This window comes from Mya arenaria, chromosome 11 (assembly GCF_026914265.1).
Source record: "Mya arenaria isolate MELC-2E11 chromosome 11, ASM2691426v1".
NCBI lineage: Eukaryota > Metazoa > Mollusca > Bivalvia > Myida > Myidae > Mya > Mya arenaria.
The window spans coordinates 9535871-9563789 of record NC_069132.1 but is presented as its reverse complement, the minus strand read 5'-3'; the positions used below and the strand labels follow the sequence as shown (position 1 = coordinate 9563789).

Here is a 27919-nt window from a genome sequence, read left to right as displayed (position 1 = left end):
ATCTGGTTGAAATTTGGCCAGTTGACAGTGCTTAGCCATAGAATATTGGTGTTTGAGTATGAAATGTGAAAATCTTATATTACATAATATAAATTAATAATATATAATTTTCTTATATATTTTTGACATTTTTAAAAAAAACTACTTTCACTTTCAATTTAATGTTTGGAAATAGTTCCAAATGATGGTAACTAATGAATGAAAGCCTCACTTTCAATTCCAAAGTATAAATGGAGGGATTTTTTTAACATAGGAAGCAGACCCAGGAGGAACTGTCTGTTGAAGACCCCCCCCCCCCCCCCCCACCAAGCTGCCCACCAGAGGCCAAGCTGTACTTGGTGTTTGCCAACATGCTGTAATTTATAAGTACTTCAAGATAATATATTAGAAAATGGTATCCAAACTGAAGTTCAAAGTGAGACAGTTTGGTCATAAAAGCCCATTGAGACTGTTTGTTCCATTCCTAAATGAATTTCTTTCATGTTGTCAATCATTTTTGATGTGGCTTTGATAATAATATTATTTTCTAATGAAACTGCTGACTTGTATCAGTCTTTGGTCTGTATTGTGCATCTATTCACACATTTTGTTTGCTCTTTTAAGCAAACATTACAATAATTGCAAATTCTATAAGCAATTAAACAAAACTTACTGCACATAGGATGCAGAATGATGTTTTATTTAGTGTACATATGATTTTCAGCTTATGGACAAGAAAACATATACTTTAACAATCACAGCAACACAATGAGATCCCAATTTTAAAGAAATAATGCCACCTTTCATTAATTCATTCTATCAATCATTCATATATATTCATTAATTCATTCATTTATTCAGTTTATTCATTGAAAAACTTGACATTTCTCAAGGCAAAATAAATAAAAAGTGAGCAGTTTTCATAAAGAATAGAGCCTTTTCCCTTAATGCATTAAAAAACACAACCTTAATACAGTATAAATGTTTTAAAACCCCTAATTTATTGCTTATTTTAATAGCCAGCCTGGTTGCTGTAGCCACAGAGGAATTTTCAAGGACAAGAACCAGTGCTGGTAAAACTGTGGTCTCGTGTGGTTTTCCATACCGGCTCTCGGCAAGGATTTTCAAGAAAGGAATACCATCTCCAAGTAAGAAGAAATTCTAAGCATGTCTGGTTTGAATGCTTGCAAAATGCATCTGGGTACTCAATAAGATGAGATTTACCTTTGAGTTGTTAAAAACTGATTGCAAAATGTCCAAAAGACTATATATTCTATTAAATTTGTCCTGAAAATCTTTGAATTCATGAACTTTTCTGCATATTTATCACATTTATGACTATATTAAAGGTTGTGTATGCCTCAAATGAGTGTTTACAGGCCCTTTTCAAACTTTAACAGTAGTGGCAGATAGTTTTATTTGTGTAAAACATTGCTTTTGTGTCTTGCTTGCAGATCATGATGTGCCAATAAGCTCCAGTTAGCTGCGGCCTTTTCCCCAGGCGGTAGTCCTGCAATCTGAATCCAGGAGATGCAGCTCTGAATCCAATATTTCAGAAGAATGAAGATGTTAGTCAACTCTGTAGTACTTGTTTGTGTGTAAATGATTCCAATGAGTGAGATTTATAGCAAATCAGGTGTAAATAAGCATCTTATAGACAATAGTGAAGTGCTGTACTCTGAATTTAATGCCAAATCTAGCCTTCAAAACAGATTCTTAAAGTAATTTTTTTTTAAAAATGGGCATAATAATGCTATCTCTGCATTTTCTACATCATGCAGCCACCTCATACATGAAAACACTAGCAGTTGTCATGAATCTTTAAGTTTTGGTGTGTTTTTTGCCATTTCCTTTGTTGCGCCATTTGCCCCGGAAGCCAACAATTTGGCATATAGTGTCGTTTAGACTGTCTATTAACACATGATCACTAAATTTCTTGTGTTAAACTGGACAGTTCTGTTACCTTTGTATATAAGTGGACCAGAAAAGCAAAATTTTGACAAGTTGAGGCATTTCAGTTTGGCTCTATGTCATTTTTTATATAAAACACTAAGCCGATGAAGTGGAAAAACCTTATTTTGCTTAGAAAAAAATCTTAAAAGAGTAGGCAGGCCAGTTTTGTGGTGCTGTTCTATAGACACCATTAAAAGCTACAAGGAAAACTTTACTTGGTCAAATTATTCCAATGCATAAGGAAATAATGGCTCTTCAAAGGTTTGCGGCTTAACATTTGAGGGAAATGGCTGTTTCTGCTTTTTATGAAAATACCACAGGTGCTAATACTTGTCTCATTCATTTAGTGTTTGATATATCATTGCCAAACTTTCAGTATGTGTTGCATATAACCTGAAGCTGAACTATAGGAGTTTTGAAGTCTGTTTCTGAAAAAATGTTGCTTAAATATAGAGGAAGCTTTTGGAGGGGTGGCCTATTTTAAATTGTTATAAATTCTTAATTTATACAGCTATCTGGTTGAAATTTGGCCAGTTGACAGTGCTTAGCCATAGAATATTGGTGTTTGAGTATGAAATGTGAAAATCTTATATTACATAATATAAATTAATAATATATAATTTTCTTATATATTTTTGACATTTTTAAAAAAAACTACTTTCACTTTCAATTTAATGTTTGGAAATAGTTCCAAATGATGGTAACTAATGAATGAAAGCCTCACTTTCAATTCCAAAGTATAAATGGAGGGATTTTTTTAACATAGGAAGCAGACCCAGGAGGAACTGTCTGTTGAAGACCCTCCCCCCCCTCCCCCCCCCACCAAGCTGCCCACCAGAGGCCAAGCTGTACTTGGTGTTTGCCAACATGCTGTAATTTGTAAGTACTTCAAGATAATATATTAGAAAATGGTATCCAAACTGAAGTTCAAAGTGAGACAGTTTGGTCATAAAAGCCCATTGAGACTGTTTGTTCCATTCCTAAATGAATTTCTTTCATGTTGTCAATCATTTCTGATGTGGCTTTGATAATAATATTATTTTCTAATGAAACTGCTGACTTGTATCAGTCTTTGGTCTGTATTGTGCATCTATTCACACATTTTGTTTGCTCTTTTAAGCAAACATTACAATAATTGCAAATTCTATAAGCAATTAAACAAAACTTACTGCACATAGGATGCAGAATGATGTTTTATTTAGTGTACATATGATTTTCAGCTTATGGACAAGAAAACATATACTTTAACAATCACAGCAACACTATGAGATCCCAATTTTAAAGAAATAATGCCACCTTTCATTAATTCATTCTATCAATCATTCATATATATTCATTAATTCATTCATTTATTCAGTTTATTCATTGAAAAACTTGACATTTCTCAAGGCAAAATAAATAAAAAGTGAGCAGTTTTCATAAAGAATAGAGCCTTTTCCCTTAATGCATTAAAAAACACAACCTTAATACAGTATAAATGTTTTAAAAACCCTAATTTATTGCTTATTTTAATAGCCAGCCTGGTTGCTGTAGCCACAGAGGAATTTTCAAGGACAAGAACCAGTGCTGGTAAAACTGTGGTCTCGTGTGGTTTTCCATACCGGCTCTCGGCAAGGATTTTCAAGAAAGGAATACCATCTCCAAGTAAGAAGAAATTCTAAGCATGTCTGGTTTGAATGCTTGCAAAATGCATCTGGGTACTCAATAAGATGAGATTTACCTTTGAGTTGTTAAAAACTGATTGCAAAATGTCCAAAAGACTATATATTCTATTAAATTTGTCCTGAAAATCTTTGAATTCATGAACTTTTCTGCATATTTATCACATTTATGACTATATTAAAGGTTGTGTATGCCTCAAATGAGTGTTTACAGGCCCTTTTCAAACTTTAACAGTAGTGGCAGATAGTTTTATTTGTGTAAAACATTGCTTTTGTGTCTTGCTTGCAGATCATGATGTGCCAATAAGCTCCAGTTAGCTGCGGCCTTTTCCCCAGGCGGTAGTCCTGCAATCTGAATCCAGGAGATGCAGCTCTGAATCCAATATTTCAGAAGAATGAAGATGTTAGTCAACTCTGTAGTACTTGTTTGTGTGTAAATGATTCCAATGAGTGAGATTTATAGCAAATCAGGTGTAAATACGCATCTTATAGACAATAGTGAAGTGCTGTACTCTGAATTTAATGCCAAATCTAGCCTTCAAAACAGATTCTTAAAGTAATTTTTTTTAAAAATGGGCATAATAATGCTATCTCTGCATTTTCTACATCATGCAGCCACCTCATACATGAAAACACTAGCAGTTGTCATGAATCTTTAAGTTTTGGTGTGTTTTTTGCCATTTCCTTTGTTGCGCCATTTGTCCCGGAAGCCAACAATTTGGCATATAGTGTTGTTTAGACTGTCTATTAACACATGATCACTAAATTTCTTGTGTTAAACTGGACAGTTACCTTTGTATATAAGTGGACCAGAAAAGCAAAATTTTGACAAGTTGAGGCATTTCAGTTTGGCTCTATGTCATTTTTTATATAAAACACTAAGCCGATGAAGTGGAAAAACCTTATTTTGCTTAGAAAAAAATCTTAAAAGAGTAGGCAGGCCAGTTTTGTGGTGCTGTTCTATAGACACCATTAAAAGCTACAAGGAAAACTTTACTTGGTCAAATTATTCCAATGCATAAGGAAATAATGGCTCTTCAAAGGTTTGCAGCTTAACATTTGAGGGAAATGGCTGTTTCTGCTTTTTATGAAAATACCACAGGTGCTAATACTTGTCTCATTCATTTAGTGTTTGATATATCATTGCCAAACTTTCAGTATGTGTTGCATATAGCCTGAAGCTGAACTATAGGAGTTTTGAAGTCTGTTTCTGAAAAAATGTTGCTTGGCTCAAGACCACAGTTATCTGCCCCCCGTTGACCAAGATCCGGATGTGAATACAGAAACAAAGAGTGCTTGTGTTCAAGTATCAATATTTTATTAAAATTGAATGAAAAAGAAGCAAAAAATGTTCTTTTTGCAGAGAACTTGACTGAATTTGACACTCTATTGCAGAAATTGATAGTTTTCAATGTAAATATTGGAAAAATCATAGCTTGTGGAAGTCTGAATATTAGTTGTTTGTAGCCGATTGACTCCCTGGCGGAAGGGTTATGTATTTGAACTCAATTTTGACAGTCGGGTCAATGGTCAACATGGTGTTTTCTTGTGATTATATTTTGTGTCTTGAATTGTTCTAGAGATGCCATGTCCTTGTTTTTCAATTGGGGTGTGTATAAAGTCAAAAGCCAGGTTAGTGTCTATATGAAACATATAGTAAAAATAACTGTGGTCTCACGCCTGATATAGAGGAAGCTTTTGGAGGGGTGGCCTATTTTAAATTGTTATAAATTCTTAATTTATACAGCTATCTGGTTGAAATTTGGCCAGTTGACAGTGCTTAGCCATAGAATATTGGTGTTTGAGTATGAAATGTGAAAATCTTATATTACATAATATAAATTAATAATATATAATTTTCTTATATATTTTTGACATTTTTAAAAAAAACTACTTTCACTTTCAATTTAATGTTTGGAAATAGTTCCAAATGATGGTAACTAATGAATGAAAGCCTCACTTTCAATTCCAAAGTATAAATGGAGGGATTTTTTTAACATAGGAAGCAGACCCAGGAGGAACTGTCTGTTGAAGACCCCCCCTCCCCCCCCACCAAGCTGCCCACCAGAGGCCAAGCTGTACTTGGTGTTTGCCAACATGCTGTAATTTGTAAGTACTTCAAGATAATATATTAGAAAATGGTATCCAAACTGAAGTTCAAAGTGAGACAGTTTGGTCATAAAAGCCCATTGAGACTGTTTGTTCCATTCCTAAATGAATTTCTTTCATGTTGTCAATCATTTTTGATGTGGCTTTGATAATAATATTATTTTCTAATGAAACTGCTGACTTGTATCAGTCTTTGGTCTGTATTGTGCATCTATTCACACATTTTGTTAGCTCTTTTAAGCAAACATTACAATAATTGCAAATTCTATAAGCAATTAAACAAAACTTACTGCACATAGGATGCAGAATGATGTTTTATTTAGTGTACATATGATTTTCAGCTTATGGACAAGAAAACATATACTTTAACAATCACAGCAACACTATGAGATCCCAATTTTAAAGAAATAATGCCACCTTTCATTAATTCATTAATTCATTCTATCAATCATTCATATATATTCATTAATTCATTCATTTATTTAGTTTATTCATTGAAAAACTTGACATTTCTCAAGGCAAAATAAATAAAAAGTGAGCAGTTTTCATAAAGAATAGAGCCTTTTCCCTTAATGCATTAAAAAACACAACCTTAATACAGTATAAATGTTTTAAAAACCCTAATTTATTGCTTATTTTAATAGCCAGCCTGGTTGCTGTAGCCACAGAGGAATTTTCAAGGACAAGAACCAGTGCTGGTAAAACTGTGGTCTCGTGTGGTTTTCCATACCGGCTCTCGGCAAGGATTTTCAAGAAAGGAATACCATCTCCAAGTAAGAAGAAATTCTAAGCATGTCTGGTTTGAATGCTTGCAAAATGCATCTGGGTACTCAATAAGATGAGATTTACCTTTGAGTTGTTAAAAACTGATTGCAAAATGTCCAAAAGACTATATATTCTATTAAATTTGTCCTGAAAATCATTGAATTCATGAACTTTTCTGCATATTTATCACATTTATGACTATATTAAAGGTTGTGTATGCCTCAAATGAGTGTTTACAGGCCCTTTTCAAACTTTAACAGTAGTGGCAGATAGTTTTATTTGTGTAAAACATTGCTTTTGTGTCTTGCTTGCAGATCATGATGTGCCAATAAGCTCCAGTTAGCTGCGGCCTTTTCCCCAGGCGGTAGTCCTGCAATCTGAATCCAGGAGATGCAGCTCTGAATCCAATATTTCAGAAGAATGAAGATGTTAGTCAACTCTGTAGTACTTGTTTGTGTGTAAATGATTCCAATGAGTGAGATTTATAGCGAATCAGGTGTAAATACGCATCTTATAGACAATAGTGAAGTGCTGTACTCTGAATTTAATGCCAAATCTAGCCTTCAAAACAGATTCTTAAAGTAATTTTTTTTAAAAATGGGCATAATAATGCTATCTCTGCATTTTCTACATCATGCAGCCACCTCATACATGAAAACACTAGCAGTTGTCATGAATCTTTAAGTTTTGGTGTGTTTTTTGCCATTTCCTTTGTTGCGCCATTTGTCCCGGAAGCCAACAATTTGGCATATAGTGTTGTTTAGACTGTCTATTAACACATGATCACTAAATTTCTTGTGTTAAACTGGACAGTTACCTTTGTATATAAGTGGACCAGAAAAGCAAAATTTTGACAAGTTGAGGCATTTCAGTTTGGCTCTATGTCATTTTTTATATAAAACACTAAGCCGATGAAGTGGAAAAACCTTATTTTGCTTAGAAAAAAATCTTAAAAGAGTAGGCAGGCCAGTTTTGTGGTGCTGTTCTATAGACACCATTAAAAGCTACAAGGAAAACTTTACTTGGTCAAATTATTCCAATGCATAAGGAAATAATGGCTCTTCAAAGGTTTGCAGCTTAACATTTGAGGGAAATGGCTGTTTCTGCTTTTTATGAAAATACCACAGGTGCTAATACTTGTCTCATTCATTTAGTGTTTGATATATCATTGCCAAACTTTCAGTATGTGTTGCATATAGCCTGAAGCTGAACTATAGGAGTTTTGAAGTCTGTTTCTGAAAAAATGTTGCTTGGCTCAAGACCACAGTTATCTGCCCCCCGTTGACCAAGATCCGGATGTGAATACAGAAACAAAGAGTGCTTGTGTTCAAGTATCAATATTTTATTAAAATTGAATGAAAAAGAAGCAAAAAATGTTCTTTTTGCAGAGAACTTGACTGAATTTGACACTCTATTGCAGAAATTGATAGTTTTCAATGTAAATATTGGAAAAATCATAGCTTGTGGAAGTCTGAATATTAGTTGTTTGTAGCCGATTGACTCCCTGGCGGAAGGGTTATGTATTTGAACTCAATTTTGACAGTCGGGTCAATGGTCAACATGGTGTTTTCTTGTGATTATATTTTGTGTCTTGAATTGTTCTAGAGATGCCATGTCCTTGTTTTTCAATTGGGGTGTGTATAAAGTCAAAAGCCAGGTTAGTGTCTATATGAAACATATAGTAAAAATAACTGTGGTCTCACGCCTGATATAGAGGAAGCTTTTGGAGGGGTGGCCTATTTTAAATTGTTATAAATTCTTAATTTATACAGCTATCTGGTTGAAATTTGGCCAGTTGACAGTGCTTAGCCATAGAATATTGGTGTTTGAGTATGAAATGTGAAAATCTTATATTACATAATATAAATTAATAATATATAATTTTCTTATATATTTTTGACATTTTTAAAAAAAACTACTTTCACTTTCAATTTAATGTTTGGAAATAGTTCCAAATGATGGTAACTAATGAATGAAAGCCTCACTTTCAATTCCAAAGTATAAATGGAGGGATTTTTTTAACATAGGAAGCAGACCCAGGAGGAACTGTCTGTTGAAGACCCCCCCCTCCCCCCCCACCAAGCTGCCCACCAGAGGCCAAGCTGTACTTGGTGTTTGCCAACATGCTGTAATTTGTAAGTACTTCAAGATAATATATTAGAAAATGGTATCCAAACTGAAGTTCAAAGTGAGACAGTTTGGTCATAAAAGCCCATTGAGACTGTTTGTTCCATTCCTAAATGAATTTCTTTCATGTTGTCAATCATTTTTGATGTGGCTTTGATAATAATATTATTTTCTAATGAAACTGCTGACTTGTATCAGTCTTTGGTCTGTATTGTGCATCTATTCACACATTTTGTTAGCTCTTTTAAGCAAACATTACAATAATTGCAAATTCTATAAGCAATTAAACAAAACTTACTGCACATAGGATGCAGAATGATGTTTTATTTAGTGTACATATGATTTTCAGCTTATGGACAAGAAAACATATACTTTAACAATCACAGCAACACTATGAGATCCCAATTTTAAAGAAATAATGCCACCTTTCATTAATTCATTAATTCATTCTATCAATCATTCATATATATTCATTAATTCATTCATTTATTTAGTTTATTCATTGAAAAACTTGACATTTCTCAAGGCAAAATAAATAAAAAGTGAGCAGTTTTCATAAAGAATAGAGCCTTTTCCCTTAATGCATTAAAAAACACAACCTTAATACAGTATAAATGTTTTAAAAACCCTAATTTATTGCTTATTTTAATAGCCAGCCTGGTTGCTGTAGCCACAGAGGAATTTTCAAGGACAAGAACCAGTGCTGGTAAAACTGTGGTCTCGTGTGGTTTTCCATACCGGCTCTCGGCAAGGATTTTCAAGAAAGGAATACCATCTCCAAGTAAGAAGAAATTCTAAGCATGTCTGGTTTGAATGCTTGCAAAATGCATCTGGGTACTCAATAAGATGAGATTTACCTTTGAGTTGTTAAAAACTGATTGCAAAATGTCCAAAAGACTATATATTCTATTAAATTTGTCCTGAAAATCATTGAATTCATGAACTTTTCTGCATATTTATCACATTTATGACTATATTAAAGGTTGTGTATGCCTCAAATGAGTGTTTACAGGCCCTTTTCAAACTTTAACAGTAGTGGCAGATAGTTTTATTTGTGTAAAACATTGCTTTTGTGTCTTGCTTGCAGATCATGATGTGCCAATAAGCTCCAGTTAGCTGCGGCCTTTTCCCCAGGCGGTAGTCCTGCAATCTGAATCCAGGAGATGCAGCTCTGAATCCAATATTTCAGAAGAATGAAGATGTTAGTCAACTCTGTAGTACTTGTTTGTGTGTAAATGATTCCAATGAGTGAGATTTATAGCGAATCAGGTGTAAATACGCATCTTATAGACAATAGTGAAGTGCTGTACTCTGAATTTAATGCCAAATCTAGCCTTCAAAACAGATTCTTAAAGTAATTTTTTTTAAAAATGGGCATAATAATGCTATCTCTGCATTTTCTACATCATGCAGCCACCTCATACATGAAAACACTAGCAGTTGTCATGAATCTTTAAGTTTTGGTGTGTTTTTTGCCATTTCCTTTGTTGCGCCATTTGTCCCGGAAGCCAACAATTTGGCATATAGTGTTGTTTAGACTGTCTATTAACACATGATCACTAAATTTCTTGTGTTAAACTGGACAGTTACCTTTGTATATAAGTGGACCAGAAAAGCAAAATTTTGACAAGTTGAGGCATTTCAGTTTGGCTCTATGTCATTTTTTATATAAAACACTAAGCCGATGAAGTGGAAAAACCTTATTTTGCTTAGAAAAAAATCTTAAAAGAGTAGGCAGGCCAGTTTTGTGGTGCTGTTCTATAGACACCATTAAAAGCTACAAGGAAAACTTTACTTGGTCAAATTATTCCAATGCATAAGGAAATAATGGCTCTTCAAAGGTTTGCAGCTTAACATTTGAGGGAAATGGCTGTTTTCTGCTTTTTATGAAAATACCACAGGTGCTAATACTTGTCTCATTCATTTAGTGTTTGATATATCATTGCCAAACTTTCAGTATGTGTTGCATATAGCCTGAAGCTGAACTATAGGAGTTTTGAAGTCTGTTTCTGAAAAAATGTTGCTTGGCTCAAGACCACAGTTATCTGCCCCCCGTTGACCAAGATCCGGATGTGAATACAGAAACAAAGAGTGCTTGTGTTCAAGTATCAATATTTTATTAAAATTGAATGAAAAAGAAGCAAAAAATGTTCTTTTTGCAGAGAACTTGACTGAATTTGACACTCTATTGCAGAAATTGATAGTTTTCAATGTAAATATTGGAAAAATCATAGCTTGTGGAAGTCTGAATATTAGTTGTTTGTAGCCGATTGACTCCCTGGCGGAAGGGTTATGTATTTGAACTCAATTTTGACAGTCGGGTCAATGGTCAACATGGTGTTTTCTTGTGATTATATTTTGTGTCTTGAATTGTTCTAGAGATGCCATGTCCTTGTTTTTCAATTGGGGTGTGTATAAAGTCAAAAGCCAGGTTAGTGTCTATATGAAACATATAGTAAAAATAACTGTGGTCTCACGCCTGATATAGAGGAAGCTTTTGGAGGGGTGGCCTATTTTAAATTGTTATAAATTCTTAATTTATACAGCTATCTGGTTGAAATTTGGCCAGTTGACAGTGCTTAGCCATAGAATATTGGTGTTTGAGTATGAAATGTGAAAATCTTATATTACATAATATAAATTAATAATATATAATTTTCTTATATATTTTTGACATTTTTAAAAAAAACTACTTTCACTTTCAATTTAATGTTTGGAAATAGTTCCAAATGATGGTAACTAATGAATGAAAGCCTCACTTTCAATTCCAAAGTATAAATGGAGGGATTTTTTTAACATAGGAAGCAGACCCAGGAGGAACTGTCTGTTGAAGACCCCCCCTCCCCCCCCCACCAAGCTGCCCACCAGAGGCCAAGCTGTACTTGGTGTTTGCCAACATGCTGTAATTTGTAAGTACTTCAAGATAATATATTAGAAAATGGTATCCAAACTGAAGTTCAAAGTGAGACAGTTTGGTCATAAAAGCCCATTGAGACTGTTTGTTCCATTCCTAAATGAATTTCTTTCATGTTGTCAATCATTTTTGATGTGGCTTTGATAATAATATTATTTTCTAATGAAACTGCTGACTTGTATCAGTCTTTGGTCTGTATTGTGCATCTATTCACACATTTTGTTAGCTCTTTTAAGCAAACATTACAATAATTGCAAATTCTATAAGCAATTAAACAAAACTTACTGCACATAGGATGCAGAATGATGTTTTATTTAGTGTACATATGATTTTCAGCTTATGGACAAGAAAACATATACTTTAACAATCACAGCAACACTATGAGATCCCAATTTTAAAGAAATAATGCCACCTTTCATTAATTCATTAATTCATTCTATCAATCATTCATATATATTCATTAATTCATTCATTTATTCAATTTATTCATTGAAAAACTTGACATTTCTCAAGGCAAAATAAATAAAAAGTGAGCAGCTTTCATAAAGAATAGAGCCTTTTCCCTTAATGCATTAAAAAACACAACCTTAATACAGTATAAATGTTTTAAAAACCCTAATTTATTGCTTATTTTAATAGCCAGCCTGGTTGCTGTAGCCACAGAGGAATTTTCAAGGACAAGAACCAGTGCTGGTAAAACTGTGGTCTCTGTGGTTTTCCATACCGGCTCTCGGCAAGGATTTTCAAGAAAGGAATACCATCTCCAAGTAAGAAGAAATTCTAAGCATGTCTGGTTTGAATGCTTGCAAAATGCATCTGGGTACTCAATAAGATGAGGTTTACCTTTGAGTTGTTAAAAACTGATTGCAAAATGTCCAAAGACTATATATTCTATTAAATTTGTCCTGAAAATCTTTGAATTCATGAACTTTTCTGCATATTTATCACATTTATGACTATATTAAAGGTTGTGTATGCCTCAAATGAGTGTTTACAGGCCTTTTTCAAACTTTAACAGTAGTGGCAGATAGTTTTATTTGTGTAAAACATTGCTTTTGTGTCTTGCTTGCAGATCATGATGTGCCAATAAGCTCCAGTTAGCTGCGGCCTTTTCCCCAGGCGGTAGTCCTGCAATCTGAATCCAGGAGATGCAGCTCTGAATCCAATATTTCAGAAGAATGAAGATGTTAGTCAACTCTGTAGTGCTTGTTTGTGTGTAAATGATTCCAATGAGTGAGATTTATAGCAAATCAGGTGTAAATAAGCATCTTATAGACAATAGTGAAGTGCTGTACTCTGAATTTAATGCCAAATCTAGCCTTCAAAACAGATTCTTAAAGTAATTTTTTTTAAAAATGGGCATAATAATGCTATCTCTGCATTTTCTACATCATGTAGCCACCTCATACATGAAAACACTAGCAGTTGTCATGAATCTTTAAGTTTTGGTGTGTTTTTTGCCATTTCCTTTGTTGCGCCATTTGTCCCGGAAGCCAACAATTTGGCATATAGTGTTGTTTAGACTGTCTATTAACACATTATCACTAAATTTCTTGTGTTAAACTGAACAGTTCTGTTACCTTTGTATATAAGTGGACCAGAAAAGCAAAATTTTGACAAGTTGAGGCATTTCAGTTGGGCTCTATGTCATTTTTTATATAAAACACTAAGCCGATGAAGTGGAAAAACCTTATTTTGCTTAGAAAAAATCTTAAAAGAGTAGGCAGGCCAGTTTTGTGGTGCTGTTCTATAGACACCATTAAAAGCTACAAGGAAAACTTTACTTGGTCAAATTATTCCAATGCATAAGGAAATAATGGCTCTTCAAAGGTTTGCGGCTTAACATTTGAGGGAAATGGCTGTTTCTGCTTTTTATGAAAATACCACAGGTGCTAATACTTGTCTCATTCATTTAGTGTTTGATATATCATTGCCAAACTTTCAGTATGTGTTGCATATAGCCTGAAGCTGAACTATAGGAGTTTTGAAGTCTGTTTCTGAAAAAATGTTGCTTGGCTCAAGACCACAGTTATCTGCCCCCCGTTGACCAAGATCGGATGTGAATACAGAAACAAAGAGTGCTTGTGTTCAAGTATCAATATTTTATTAAAATTGAATGAAAAAGAAGCAAAAAATGTTCTTTTTTGCAGAGAACTTGACTGAATTTGACACTCTATTGCAGAAATTGATAGTTTTCAATGTAAATATTGGAAAAATCATAGCTTGTGGAAGTCTGAAAATTAGTTGTTTGTAGCCGATTGACTCCCTGGCGGAAGGGTTATGTATTTGAACTCAATTTTGACAGTCGGGTCAATGGTCAACATGGTGTTTTCTTGTGATTATATTTTGTGTCTTGAATTGTTCTAGAGATGCCATGTCCTTGTTTTTCAATTGGGGTGTGTATAAAGTCAAAAGCCAGGTTAGTGTCTATATGAAACATATAGTAAAAATAACTGTGGTCTCACGCCTGATATAGAGGAAGCTTTTGGAGGGGTGGCCTATTTTAAATTGTTATAAATTCTTAATTTATACAGCTATCTGGTTGAAATTTGGCCAGTTGACAGTGCTTAGCCATAGAATATTGGTGTTTGAGTATGAAATGTGAAAATCTTATATTACATAATATAAATTAATAATATATAATTTTCTTATATATTTTTGACATTTTTAAAAAAAACTACTTTCACTTTCAATTTAATGTTTGGAAATAGTTCCAAATGATGGTAACTAATGAATGAAAGCCTCACTTTCAATTCCAAAGTATAAATGGAGGGATTTTTTTAACATAGGAAGCAGACCCAGGAGGAACTGTCTGTTGAAGACCCCCCCCCCCCCACCAAGCTGCCCACCAGAGGCCAAGCTGTACTTGGTGTTTGCCAACATGCTGTAATTTGTAAGTACTTCAAGATAATATATTAGAAAATGGTATCCAAACTGAAGTACAAAGTGAGACAGTTTGGTCATAAAAGCCCATTGAGACTGTTTGTTCCATTCCTAAATGAATTTCTTTCATGTTGTCAATCATTTCTGATGGCTTTGATAATAATATTATTTTCTAATGAAACTGCTGACTTGTATCAGTCTTTGGTCTGTATTGTGCATCTATTCACACATTTTGTTTGCTCTTTTAAGCAAACATTACAATAATTGCAAATTCTATAAGCAATTAAACAAAACTTACTGCACATAGGATGCAGAATGATGTTTTATTTAGTGTGCATATGATTTTCAGCTTATGGACAAGAAAACATATACTTTAACAATCACAGCAACACAATGAGATCCCAATTTTAAAGAAATAATGCCACCTTTCATTAATTCATTAATTCATTCTATCAATCATTCATATATATTCATTAATTCATTCATTTATTCAATTTATTCATTGAAAAACTTGACATTTCTCAAGGCAAAATAAATAAAAAGTGAGCAGCTTTCATAAAGAATAGAGCCTTTTCCCTTAATGCATTAAAAACACAACCTTAATACAGTATAAATGTTTTAAAAACCCTAATTTATTGCTTATTTTAATAGCCAGCCTGGTTGCTGTAGCCACAGAGGAATTTTCAAGGACAAGAACCAGTGCTGGTAAAACTGTGGTCTCTGTGGTTTTCCATACCGGCTCTCGGCAAGGATTTTCAAGAAAGGAATACCATCTCCAAGTAAGAAGAAATTCTAAGCATGTCTGGTTTGAATGCTTGCAAAATGCATCTGGGTACTCAATAAGATGAGGTTTACCTTTGAGTTGTTAAAAACTGATTGCAAAATGTCCAAAAGACTATATATTCTATTAAATTTGTCCTGAAAATCTTTGAATTCATGAACTTTTCTGCATATTTATCACATTTATGACTATATTAAAGGTTGTGTATGCCTCAAATGAGTGTTTACAGGCCTTTTTCAAACTTTAACAGTAGTGGCAGATAGTTTTATTTGTGTAAAACATTGCTTTTGTGTCTTGCTTGCAGATCATGATGTGCCAATAAGCTCCAGTTAGCTGCGGCCTTTTCCCCAGGCGGTAGTCCTGCAATCTGAATCCAGGAGATGCAGCTCTGAATCCAATATTTCAGAAGAATGAAGATGTTAGTCAACTCTGTAGTGCTTGTTTGTGTGTAAATGATTCCAATGAGTGAGATTTATAGCAAATCAGGTGTAAATAAGCATCTTATAGACAATAGTGAAGTGCTGTACTCTGAATTTAATGCCAAATCTAGCCTTCAAAACAGATTCTTAAAGTAAATTTTTTTTAAAAATGGGCATAATAATGCTATCTCTGCATTTTCTACATCATGTAGCCACCTCATACATGAAAACACTAGCAGTTGTCATGAATCTTTAAGTTTTGGTGTGTTTTTTTGCCATTTCCTTTGTTGCGCCATTTGTCCCGGAAGCCAACAATTTGGCATATAGTGTTGTTTAGACTGTCTATTAACACATTATCACTAAATTTCTTGTGTTAAACTGAACAGTTCTGTTACCTTTGTATATAAGTGGACCAGAAAAGCAAAATTTTGACAAGTTGAGGCATTTCAGTTGGCTCTATGTCATTTTTATATAAAACACTAAGCCGATGAAGTGGAAAAACCTTATTTTGCTTAGAAAAAATCTTAAAAGAGTAGGCAGGCCAGTTTTGTGGTGCTGTTCTATAGACACCATTAAAAGCTACAAGGAAAACTTTACTTGGTCAAATTATTCCAATGCATAAGGAAATAATGGCTCTTCAAAGGTTTGCGGCTTAACATTTGAGGGAAATGGCTGTTTCTGCTTTTTATGAAAATACCACAGGTGCTAATACTTGTCTCATTCATTTAGTGTTTGATATATCATTGCCAAACTTTCAGTATGTGTTGCATATAGCCTGAAGCTGAACTATAGGAGTTTTGAAGTCTGTTTCTGAAAAAATGTTGCTTAAATAGGCTCAAGACCACAGTTATCTGCCCCCCGTTGACCAAGATCCGGATGTGAATACAGAAACAAAGAGTGCTTGTGTTCAAGTATCAATATTTTATTAAAATTGATGAAAAAGAAGCAAAAAATGTTCTTTTGCAGAGAACTTGACTGAAGTTGACACTCTATTGCAGAAATTGATAGTTTTCAATGTAAATATTGGAAAAATCATAGCTTGTGGAAGTCTGAAAATTAGTTGTTTGTAGCCGATTGACTCCCTGGCGGAAGGGTTATGTATTTGAACTCAATTTTGACAGTCGGGTCAATGGTCAACATGGTGTTTTCTTGTGATTATATTTTGTGTCTTGAATTGTTCTAGAGATGCCATGTCCTTGTTTTTCAATTGGGGTGTGTATAAAGTCAAAAGCCAGGTTAGTGTCTATATGAAACATATAGTAAAAATAACTGTGGTCTCACGCCTGATATAGAGGAAGCTTTTGGAGGGGTGGCCTATTTTAAATTGTTATAAATTCTTAATTTATACAGCTATCTGGTTGAAATTTGGCCAGTTGACAGTGCTTAGCCATAGAATATTGGTGTTTGAGTATGAAATGTGAAAATCTTATATTACATAATATAAATTAATAATATATAATTTTCTTATATATTTTTGACATTTTTAAAAAAAACTACTTTCACTTTCAATTTAATGTTTGGAAATAGTTCCAAATGATGGTAACTAATGAATGAAAGCCTCACTTTCAATTCCAAAGTATAAATGGAGGGATTTTTTTAACATAGGAAGCAGACCCAGGAGGAACTGTCTGTTGAAGACCCCCCCCCCCCCACCAAGCTGCCCACCAGAGGCCAAGCTGTACTTGGTGTTTGCCAACATGCTGTAATTTGTAAGTACTTCAAGATATATATTAGAAAATGGTATCCAAACTGAAGTACAAAGTGAGACAGTTTGGTCATAAAAGCCCATTGAGACTGTTTGTTCCATTCCTAAATGAATTTCTTTCATGTTGTCAATCATTTCTGATGTGGCTTTGATAATAATATTATTTTCTAATGAAACTGCTGACTTGTATCAGTCTTTGGTCTGTATTGTGCATCTATTCACACATTTTGTTTGCTCTTTTAAGCAAACATTACAATAATTGCAAATTCTATAAGCAATTAAACAAAACTTACTGCACATAGGATGCAGAATGATGTTTTATTTAGTGTGCATATGATTTTCAGCTTATGGACAAGAAAACATATACTTTAACAATCACAGCAACACAATGAGATCCCAATTTTAAAGAAATAATGCCACCTTTCATTAATTCATTAATTCATTCTATCAATCATTCATATATATTCATTAATTCATTCATTTATTCAATTTATTCATTGAAAAACTTGACATTTCTCAAGGCAAAATAAATAAAAAGTGAGCAGCTTTCATAAAGAATAGAGCCTTTTCCCTTAATGCATTAAAAAACACAACCTTAATACAGTATAAATGTTTTAAAAACCCTAATTTATTGCTTATTTTAATAGCCAGCCTGGTTGCTGTAGCCACAGAGGAATTTTCAAGGACAAGAACCAGTGCTGGTAAAACTGTGGTCTCTGTGGTTTTCCATACCGGCTCTCGGCAAGGATTTTCAAGAAAGGAATACCATCTCCAAGTAAGAAGAAATTCTAAGCATGTCTGGTTTGAATGCTTGCAAAATGCATCTGGGTACTCAATAAGATGAGGTTTACCTTTGAGTTGTTAAAAACTGATTGCAAAATGTCCAAAAGACTATATATTCTATTAAATTTGTCCTGAAAATCTTTGAATTCATGAACTTTTCTGCATATTTATCACATTTATGACTATATTAAAGGTTGTGTATGCCTCAAATGAGTGTTTACAGGCCTTTTTCAAACTTTAACAGTAGTGGCAGATAGTTTTATTTGTGTAAAACATTGCTTTTGTGTCTTGCTTGCAGATCATGATGTGCCAATAAGCTCCAGTTAGCTGCGGCCTTTTCCCCAGGCGGTAGTCCTGCAATCTGAATCCAGGAGATGCAGCTCTGAATCCAATATTTCAGAAGAATGAAGATGTTAGTCAACTCTGTAGTGCTTGTTTGTGTGTAAATGATTCCAATGAGTGAGATTTATAGCAAATCAGGTGTAAATAAGCATCTTATAGACAATAGTGAAGTGCTGTACTCTGAATTTAATGCCAAATCTAGCCTTCAAAACAGATTCTTAAAGTAAATTTTTTTTAAAAATGGGCATAATAATGCTATCTCTGCATTTTCTACATCATGTAGCCACCTCATACATGAAAACACTAGCAGTTGTCATGAATCTTTAAGTTTTGGTGTGTTTTTTGCCATTTCCTTTGTTGCGCCATTTGTCCCGGAAGCCAACAATTTGGCATATAGTGTTGTTTAGACTGTCTATTAACACATTATCACTAAATTTCTTGTGTTAAACTGAACAGTTCCTTTGTATATAAGTGGACCAGAAAAGCAAAATTTTGACAAGTTGAGGCATTTCAGTTGGGCTCTATGTCATTTTTTATATAAAACACTAAGCCGATGAAGTGGAAAAACCTTATTTTGCTTAGAAAAAATCTTAAAAGAGTAGGCAGGCCAGTTTTGTGGTGCTGTTCTATAGACACCATTAAAAGCTACAAGGAAAACTTTACTTGGTCAAATTATTCCAATGCATAAGGAAATAATGGCTCTTCAAAGGTTTGCGGCTTAACATTTGAGGGAAATGGCTGTTTCTGCTTTTTATGAAAATACCACAGGTGCTAATACTTGTCTCATTCATTTAGTGTTTGATATATCATTGCCAAACTTTCAGTATGTGTTGCATATAGCCTGAAGCTGAACTATAGGAGTTTTGAAGTCTGTTTCTGAAAAAATGTTGCTTAAATAGGCTCAAGACCACAGTTATCTGCCCCCCGTTGACCAAGATCCGGATGTGAATACAGAAACAAAGAGTGCTTGTGTTCAAGTATCAATATTTTATTAAAATTGAATGAAAAAGAAGCAAAAAATGTTCTTTTTGCAGAGAACTTGACTGAATTTGACACTCTATTGCAGAAATTGATAGTTTTCAATGTAAATATTGGAAAAATCATAGCTTGTGGAAGTCTGAAAATTAGTTGTTTGTAGCCGATTGACTCCCTGGCGGAAGGGTTATGTATTTGAACTCAATTTTGACAGTCGGGTCAATGGTCAACATGGTGTTTTCTTGTGATTATATTTTGTGTCTTGAATTGTTCTAGAGATGCCATGTCCTTGTTTTTCAATTGGGGTGTGTATAAAGTCAAAAGCCAGGTTAGTGTCTATATGAAACATATAGTAAAAATAACTGTGGTCTCACGCCTGATATAGAGGAAGCTTTTGGAGGGGTGGCCTATTTTAAATTGTTATAAATTCTTAATTTATACAGCTATCTGGTTGAAATTTGGCCAGTTGACAGTGCTTAGCCATAGAATATTGGTGTTTGAGTATGAAATGTGAAAATCTTATATTACATAATATAAATTAATAATATATAATTTTCTTATATATTTTTGACATTTTTAAAAAAAACTACTTTCACTTTCAATTTAATGTTTGGAAATAGTTCCAAATGATGGTAACTAATGAATGAAAGCCTCACTTTCAATTCCAAAGTATAAATGGAGGGATTTTTTTAACATAGGAAGCAGACCCAGGAGGAACTGTCTGTTGAAGACCCCCCCCCCCCCCACCAAGCTGCCCACCAGAGGCCAAGCTGTACTTGGTGTTTGCCAACATGCTGTAATTTGTAAGTACTTCAAGATAATATATTAGAAAATGGTATCCAAACTGAAGTACAAAGTGAGACAGTTTGGTCATAAAAGCCCATTGAGACTGTTTGTTCCATTCCTAAATGAATTTCTTTCATGTTGTCAATCATTTCTGATGTGGCTTTGATAATAATATTATTTTCTAATGAAACTGCTGACTTGTATCAGTCTTTGGTCTGTATTGTGCATCTATTCACACATTTTGTTTGCTCTTTTAAGCAAACATTACAATAATTGCAAATTCTATAAGCAATTAAACAAAACTTACTGCACATAGGATGCAGAATGATGTTTTATTTAGTGTGCATATGATTTTCAGCTTATGGACAAGAAAACATATACTTTAACAATCACAGCAACACAATGAGATCCCAATTTTAAAGAAATAATGCCACCTTTCATTAATTCATTAATTCATTCTATCAATCATTCATATATATTCATTAATTCATTCATTTATTCAATTTATTCATTGAAAAACTTGACATTTCTCAAGGCAAAATAAATAAAAAGTGAGCAGCTTTCATAAAGAATAGAGCCTTTTCCCTTAATGCATTAAAAAACACAACCTTAATACAGTATAAATGTTTTAAAAACCCTAATTTATTGCTTATTTTAATAGCCAGCCTGGTTGCTGTAGCCACAGAGGAATTTTCAAGGACAAGAACCAGTGCTGGTAAAACTGTGGTCTCTGTGGTTTTCCATACCGGCTCTCGGCAAGGATTTTCAAGAAAGGAATACCATCTCCAAGTAAGAAGAAATTCTAAGCATGTCTGGTTTGAATGCTTGCAAAATGCATCTGGGTACTCAATAAGATGAGGTTTACCTTTGAGTTGTTAAAAACTGATTGCAAAATGTCCAAAAGACTATATATTCTATTAAATTTGTCCTGAAAATCTTTGAATTCATGAACTTTTCTGCATATTTATCACATTTATGACTATATTAAAGGTTGTGTATGCCTCAAATGAGTGTTTACAGGCCTTTTTCAAACTTTAACAGTAGTGGCAGATAGTTTTATTTGTGTAAAACATTGCTTTTGTGTCTTGCTTGCAGATCATGATGTGCCAATAAGCTCCAGTTAGCTGCGGCCTTTTCCCCAGGCGGTAGTCCTGCAATCTGAATCCAGGAGATGCAGCTCTGAATCCAATATTTCAGAAGAATGAAGATGTTAGTCAACTCTGTAGTGCTTGTTTGTGTGTAAATGATTCCAATGAGTGAGATTTATAGCAAATCAGGTGTAAATAAGCATCTTATAGACAATAGTGAAGTGCTGTACTCTGAATTTAATGCCAAATCTAGCCTTCAAAACAGATTCTTAAAGTAAATTTTTTTTAAAAATGGGCATAATAATGCTATCTCTGCATTTTCTACATCATGTAGCCACCTCATACATGAAAACACTAGCAGTTGTCATGAATCTTTAAGTTTTGGTGTGTTTTTTGCCATTTCCTTTGTTGCGCCATTTGTCCCGGAAGCCAACAATTTGGCATATAGTGTTGTTTAGACTGTCTATTAACACATTATCACTAAATTTCTTGTGTTAAACTGAACAGTTACCTTTGTATATAAGTGGACCAGAAAAGCAAAATTTTGACAAGTTGAGGCATTTCAGTTGGGCTCTATGTCATTTTTTATATAAAACACTAAGCCGATGAAGTGGAAAAACCTTATTTTGCTTAGAAAAAATCTTAAAAGAGTAGGCAGGCCAGTTTTGTGGTGCTGTTCTATAGACACCATTAAAAGCTACAAGGAAAACTTTACTTGGTCAAATTATTCCAATGCATAAGGAAATAATGGCTCTTCAAAGGTTTGCGGCTTAACATTTGAGGGAAATGGCTGTTTCTGCTTTTTATGAAAATACCACAGGTGCTAATACTTGTCTCATTCATTTAGTGTTTGATATATCATTGCCAAACTTTCAGTATGTGTTGCATATAGCCTGAAGCTGAACTATAGGAGTTTTGAAGTCTGTTTCTGAAAAAATGTTGCTTAAATAGGCTCAAGACCACAGTTATCTGCCCCCCGTTGACCAAGATCCGGATGTGAATACAGAAACAAAGAGTGCTTGTGTTCAAGTATCAATATTTTATTAAAATTGAATGAAAAAGAAGCAAAAAATGTTCTTTTTGCAGAGAACTTGACTGAATTTGACACTCTATTGCAGAAATTGATAGTTTTCAATGTAAATATTGGAAAAATCATAGCTTGTGGAAGTCTGAAAATTAGTTGTTTGTAGCCGATTGACTCCCTGGCGGAAGGGTTATGTATTTGAACTCAATTTTGACAGTCGGGTCAATGGTCAACATGGTGTTTTCTTGTGATTATATTTTGTGTCTTGAATTGTTCTAGAGATGCCATGTCCTTGTTTTTCAATTGGGGTGTGTATAGTCAAAAGCCAGGTTAGTGTCTATATGAAACATATAGTAAAAATAACTGTGGTCTCACGCCTGATATAGAGGAAGCTTTTGGAGGGGTGGCCTATTTTAAATTGTTATAAATTCTTAATTTATACAGCTATCTGGTTGAAATTTGGCCAGTTGACAGTGCTTAGCCATAGAATATTGGTGTTTGAGTATGAAATGTGAAAATCTTATATTACATAATATAAATTAATAATATATAATTTTCTTATATATTTTTGACATTTTTAAAAAAAACTACTTTCACTTTCAATTTAATGTTTGGAAATAGTTCCAAATGATGGTAACTAATGAATGAAAGCCTCACTTTCAATTCCAAAGTATAAATGGAGGGATTTTTTTAACATAGGAAGCAGACCCAGGAGGAACTGTCTGTTGAAGACCCCCCCCCCCCCCACCAAGCTGCCCACCAGAGGCCAAGCTGTACTTGGTGTTTGCCAACATGCTGTAATTTGTAAGTACTTCAAGATAATATATTAGAAAATGGTATCCAAACTGAAGTACAAAGTGAGACAGTTTGGTCATAAAAGCCCATTGAGACTGTTTGTTCCATTCCTAAATGAATTTCTTTCATGTTGTCAATCATTTCTGATGTGGCTTTGATAATAATATTATTTTCTAATGAAACTGCTGACTTGTATCAGTCTTTGGTCTGTATTGTGCATCTATTCACACATTTTGTTTGCTCTTTTAAGCAAACATTACAATAATTGCAAATTCTATAAGCAATTAAACAAAACTTACTGCACATAGGATGCAGAATGATGTTTTATTTAGTGTGCATATGATTTTCAGCTTATGGACAAGAAAACATATACTTTAACAATCACAGCAACACAATGAGATCCCAATTTTAAAGAAATAATGCCACCTTTCATTAATTCATTAATTCATTCTATCAATCATTCATATATATTCATTAATTCATTCATTTATTCAATTTATTCATTGAAAAACTTGACATTTCTCAAGGCAAAATAAATAAAAAGTGAGCAGCTTTCATAAAGAATAGAGCCTTTTCCCTTAATGCATTAAAAAACACAACCTTAATACAGTATAAATGTTTTAAAAACCCTAATTTATTGCTTATTTTAATAGCCAGCCTGGTTGCTGTAGCCACAGAGGAATTTTCAAGGACAAGAACCAGTGCTGGTAAAACTGTGGTCTCTGTGGTTTTCCATACCGGCTCTCGGCAAGGATTTTCAAGAAAGGAATACCATCTCCAAGTAAGAAGAAATTCTAAGCATGTCTGGTTTGAATGCTTGCAAAATGCATCTGGGTACTCAATAAGATGAGGTTTACCTTTGAGTTGTTAAAAACTGATTGCAAAATGTCCAAAAGACTATATATTCTATTAAATTTGTCCTGAAAATCTTTGAATTCATGAACTTTTCTGCATATTTATCACATTTATGACTATATTAAAGGTTGTGTATGCCTCAAATGAGTGTTTACAGGCCTTTTTCAAACTTTAACAGTAGTGGCAGATAGTTTTATTTGTGTAAAACATTGCTTTTGTGTCTTGCTTGCAGATCATGATGTGCCAATAAGCTCCAGTTAGCTGCGGCCTTTTCCCCAGGCGGTAGTCCTGCAATCTGAATCCAGGAGATGCAGCTCTGAATCCAATATTTCAGAAGAATGAAGATGTTAGTCAACTCTGTAGTGCTTGTTTGTGTGTAAATGATTCCAATGAGTGAGATTTATAGCAAATCAGGTGTAAATAAGCATCTTATAGACAATAGTGAAGTGCTGTACTCTGAATTTAATGCCAAATCTAGCCTTCAAAACAGATTCTTAAAGTAATTTTTTTTAAAAATGGGCATAATAATGCTATCTCTGCATTTTCTACATCATGTAGCCACCTCATACATGAAAACACTAGCAGTTGTCATGAATCTTTAAGTTTTGGTGTGTTTTTTGCCATTTCCTTTGTTGCGCCATTTGTCCCGGAAGCCAACAATTTGGCATATAGTGTTGTTTAGACTGTCTATTAACACATTATCACTAAATTTCTTGTGTTAAACTGAACAGTTCTGTTACCTTTGTATATAAGTGGACCAGAAAAGCAAAATTTTGACAAGTTGAGGCATTTCAGTTGGGCTCTATGTCATTTTTTATATAAAACACTAAGCCGATGAAGTGGAAAAACCTTATTTTGCTTAGAAAAAATCTTAAAAGAGTAGGCAGGCCAGTTTTGTGGTGCTGTTCTATAGACACCATTAAAAGCTACAAGGAAAACTTTACTTGGTCAAATTATTCCAATGCATAAGGAAATAATGGCTCTTCAAAGGTTTGCGGCTTAACATTTGAGGGAAATGGCTGTTTCTGCTTTTTATGAAAATACCACAGGTGCTAATACTTGTCTCATTCATTTAGTGTTTGATATATCATTGCCAAACTTTCAGTATGTGTTGCATATAGCCTGAAGCTGAACTATAGGAGTTTTGAAGTCTGTTTCTGAAAAAATGTTGCTTAAATATAGAGGAAGCTTTTGGAGGGGTGGCCTATTTTAAATTGTTATAAATTCTTAATTTATACAGCTATCTGGTTGAAATTTGGCCAGTTGACAGTGCTTAGCCATAGAATATTGGTGTTTGAGTATGAAATGTGAAAATCTTATATTACATAATATAAATTAATAATATATAATTTTCTTATATATTTTTGACATTTTTAAAAAAAACTACTTTCACTTTCAATTTAATGTTTGGAAATAGTTCCAAATGATGGTAACTAATGAATGAAAGCCTCACTTTCAATTCCAAAGTATAAATGGAGGGATTTTTTTAACATAGGAAGCAGACCCAGGAGGAACTGTCTGTTGAAGACCCCCCCCCCCCCCCCAAGCTGCCCACCAGAGGCCAAGCTGTACTTGGTGTTTGCCAACATGCTGTAATTTGTAAGTACTTCAAGATAATATATTAGAAAATGGTATCCAAACTGAAGTACAAAGTGAGACAGTTTGGTCATAAAAGCCCATTGAGACTGTTTGTTCCATTCCTAAATGAATTTCTTTCATGTTGTCAATCATTTCTGATGTGGCTTTGATAATAATATTATTTTCTAATGAAACTGCTGACTTGTATCAGTCTTTGGTCTGTATTGTGCATCTATTCACACATTTTGTTTGCTCTTTTAAGCAAACATTACAATAATTGCAAATTCTATAAGCAATTAAACAAAACTTACTGCACATAGGATGCAGAATGATGTTTTATTTAGTGTGCATATGATTTTCAGCTTATGGACAAGAAAACATATACTTTAACAATCACAGCAACACAATGAGATCCCAATTTTAAAGAAATAATGCCACCTTTCATTAATTCATTAATTCATTCTATCAATCATTCATATATATTCATTAATTCATTCATTTATTCAATTTATTCATTGAAAAACTTGACATTTCTCAAGGCAAAATAAATAAAAAGTGAGCAGCTTTCATAAAGAATAGAGCCTTTTCCCTTAATGCATTAAAAAACACAACCTTAATACAGTATAAATGTTTTAAAAACCCTAATTTATTGCTTATTTTAATAGCCAGCCTGGTTGCTGTAGCCACAGAGGAATTTTCAAGGACAAGAACCAGTGCTGGTAAAACTGTGGTCTCTGTGGTTTTCCATACCGGCTCTCGGCAAGGATTTTCAAGAAAGGAATACCATCTCCAAGTAAGAAGAAATTCTAAGCATGTCTGGTTTGAATGCTTGCAAAATGCATCTGGGTACTCAATAAGATGAGGTTTACCTTTGAGTTGTTAAAAACTGATTGCAAAATGTCCAAAAGACTATATATTCTATTAAATTTGTCCTGAAAATCTTTGAATTCATGAACTTTTCTGCATATTTATCACATTTATGACTATATTAAAGGTTGTGTATGCCTCAAATGAGTGTTTACAGGCCTTTTTCAAACTTTAACAGTAGTGGCAGATAGTTTTATTTGTGTAAAACATTGCTTTTGTGTCTTGCTTGCAGATCATGATGTGCCAATAAGCTCCAGTTAGCTGCGGCCTTTTCCCCAGGCGGTAGTCCTGCAATCTGAATCCAGGAGATGCAGCTCTGAATCCAATATTTCAGAAGAATGAAGATGTTAGTCAACTCTGTAGTGCTTGTTTGTGTGTAAATGATTCCAATGAGTGAGATTTATAGCAAATCAGGTGTAAATAAGCATCTTATAGACAATAGTGAAGTGCTGTACTCTGAATTTAATGCCAAATCTAGCCTTCAAAACAGATTCTTAAAGTAATTTTTTTTAAAAATGGGCATAATAATGCTATCTCTGCATTTTCTACATCATGTAGCCACCTCATACATGAAAACACTAGCAGTTGTCATGAATCTTTAAGTTTTGGTGTGTTTTTTGCCATTTCCTTTGTTGCGCCATTTGCCCCGGAAGCCAGCCTGGTTGCTGTAGCCACAGAGGAATTTTCAAGGACAAGAACCAGTGCTGGTAAAACTGTGGTCTCGTGTGGTTTTCCATACCGGCTCTCGGCAAGGATTTCAAGAAAGGAATACCATCTCCAAGTAAGAAGAAATTCTAAGCATCTGGTTTGAATGCTTGCAAAATGCATCTGGGTACTCAATAGATGAGATTTACCTTTGAGTTGTTAAAAACTGATTGCCAAATGTCCAAAAGACTATATATTCTATTAAATTTGTCCTGAAAATCTTTGAATCATGAACTTTTCTGCATATTTATCACATTTATGACTATATTAAAGGTTGTGTATGCCTCAAATGAGTGTTTACAGGCCCTTTTCAAACTTTAACAGTAGTGGCAGATAGTTTTATTGTGTAAAACATTGCTTTTGTGTCTTGCTTGCAGATCATGATGTGCCAATAAGCTCCAGTTAGCTGCGGCCTTTTCCCCAGGCGGTAGCCTGCAATCTGATCCAGGAGATGCAGCTCTGAATCCTAATATTTCAGAAGAATGAAGATGTTAGTCAACTCTGTAGTACTTGTGTTGGTGTGTAAATGATTCCAATGAGTGAGATTTATAGCAAATCAGTGTAAATAAGCATCTTGTAGACAATAGTGAATGCTGTACTCTGAATTAATGCCAAATCAGCCTTCAAACAGATTCTTAAAGTAATTTTTTTTTAAAAAATGGCATAATAATGCTATCTCTGCATTTTCTACATCATGCAGCCACCTCATACATGAAAACACTAGCAGTTGTCATGAATCTTTAAGTTTTGGTGTGTTTTTTGCCATTTCCTTTGTTGCGCCATTTGCCCCGGAAGCCAACAATTGGCATATAGTGTCGTTTAGAC

General features: G+C 33.9%; 4 long non-coding RNA genes across 4 annotated transcripts; all 4 read left to right on the top strand.

Annotated features, from left to right (window-relative positions):
• Nucleotides 1-999: 999 nt before the first annotated feature.
• On the top strand, nucleotides 1000-2734 carry LOC128207685 (uncharacterized). Its single transcript, XR_008256750.1, has 3 exons — nucleotides 1000-1127; nucleotides 1434-1547; nucleotides 2699-2734. It is a non-coding gene; the product is annotated as an uncharacterized LOC128207685 (long non-coding RNA).
• A 688-nt stretch (nucleotides 2735-3422) lies between these two features.
• On the top strand, nucleotides 3423-5702 carry LOC128207688 (uncharacterized). Its single transcript, XR_008256751.1, has 3 exons — nucleotides 3423-3576; nucleotides 3883-3996; nucleotides 5596-5702. It is a non-coding gene; the product is annotated as an uncharacterized LOC128207688 (long non-coding RNA).
• Nucleotides 5703-6321: 619 nt separating this feature from the next.
• LOC128207694 (uncharacterized) lies at nucleotides 6322-8578 on the top strand. Its single transcript, XR_008256754.1, has 3 exons — nucleotides 6322-6475; nucleotides 6782-6895; nucleotides 8495-8578. It is a non-coding gene; the product is annotated as an uncharacterized LOC128207694 (long non-coding RNA).
• A 643-nt stretch (nucleotides 8579-9221) lies between these two features.
• Nucleotides 9222-26736, top strand: LOC128209745 (uncharacterized). The gene is made up of 20 exons (XR_008257058.1): nucleotides 9222-9375; nucleotides 9682-9795; nucleotides 11396-11503; nucleotides 12148-12275; nucleotides 12581-12694; nucleotides 14298-14401; nucleotides 15043-15170; nucleotides 15477-15590; nucleotides 17197-17300; nucleotides 17944-18071; nucleotides 18378-18491; nucleotides 20095-20199; nucleotides 20844-20971; nucleotides 21278-21391; nucleotides 22994-23098; nucleotides 23743-23870; nucleotides 24177-24290; nucleotides 25440-25543; nucleotides 26188-26315; nucleotides 26622-26736. It is a non-coding gene; the product is annotated as an uncharacterized LOC128209745 (long non-coding RNA).
• The last annotated feature ends 1183 nt before the right edge of the window (nucleotides 26737-27919 follow it).